Consider the following 1,321-nt stretch of genomic DNA (forward strand, 5'->3'; position numbering starts at 1 on the left):
CGAATCCCCCAAACTTGTAAACTATGCTGACAATTTTCTAAGAAACTTGTTTTAGTTGCACCATACTGATCAGGTAATGTTTCCACTCTATTCTTCTTTTTGCTAATTGGCAATCTCTAAGATTCCTAACTTTACTGTTTATGGTTCTTTCCCTTGTTAATCTTGTTCAAAACTCTGATGCAACTGGGGCTCAAATTGACTAGAACTCATATACACAGGAAAAAAAATATTAATTTGCCTTTGGGACATGAAATAATCTTATGGTATAACTTTAATACAAAATTTTAATAGCTAGCTGCCTTATGTATCCTTCTTCAAATAAAAATATAGTCAAATAAATATATATATCATGTTTTATATAAATACTATATATGAAATGTCAAAACATGCTGAGGGTAGGATAACTTTCTCTGCTTGCTATTACATTTCTCACCTTGCAACGAGTTAAATAATATGGTTTGATAGGTTCAATAATGGAACGTTTTCTGTCTTGTATGCCTGTTGCTTATTTTAAGTTAAACATCTTTAATATCCTGATTTTCTCACTGCAACTGCAGTGGGTTGAGGAAAGATTTACAAGCTTAAAACTATATTCAAGTCTAATTTTGAGTTCAGTTTCAGTTGCCTCCAGCCCCACCCCTACCTCCTGCATTATCTCTTCTCGTTTCCATGGACTATTTTATTCTAAGATACTGTGTAATATTAAATTACAATAATAGCAATCAAAGTCATGGGGAGCAAAGGATTTTCGATTGCAGCCCATGCTTGGCTTTCAATAGCCGGCAGAAAGAAAGCCTGAAAAGCTCAACGATTCAGAAAACTTGCCAGCAGACCCCATTGTCCTTTCAATTTCTAATGACACTGAAGTACTTCCATGATTAAAATTTAAAGGCTTCCCAGTAACCAAGTAATTTGCCCAGAACTCCTTATCTAGCACTCACCAAGAAGACTATGATTTTAATATACTATTAATCAAGCTCCAGCCAAGTTTACCACTGATACTTTCAATTACAGAGAGACTAGCTTCATCGCTCTCAGTATGTATGGATGAGGGGCATTTTTTTTTTTTCTGATTAGTCAGTTATTCAGCAATGAAATAAACAGCCAACTTGGTTTAGACACACATTACTAACACATTAGTTGTAGATTTGCCAACAACAAACCAAAACACTGTAAACTATTTTAAACTATTAATCATTTCTAAGAATGATTACAAGTCTGAATCCCTTGGTGTTCACTGTTAACAATGAGTTATTAGTATTTTAAAACCTACACTCATTAAGAAACATGCTGAAATATGCTTTACAGTAGAAAACTCAAC

The sequence above is a fragment of the Neophocaena asiaeorientalis genome, unplaced genomic scaffold (assembly GCF_003031525.2).
Source record: "Neophocaena asiaeorientalis asiaeorientalis breed wild unplaced genomic scaffold, Neophocaena_asiaeorientalis_V1.1 scaffold11, whole genome shotgun sequence".
Lineage (NCBI taxonomy): Eukaryota > Metazoa > Chordata > Mammalia > Artiodactyla > Phocoenidae > Neophocaena > Neophocaena asiaeorientalis.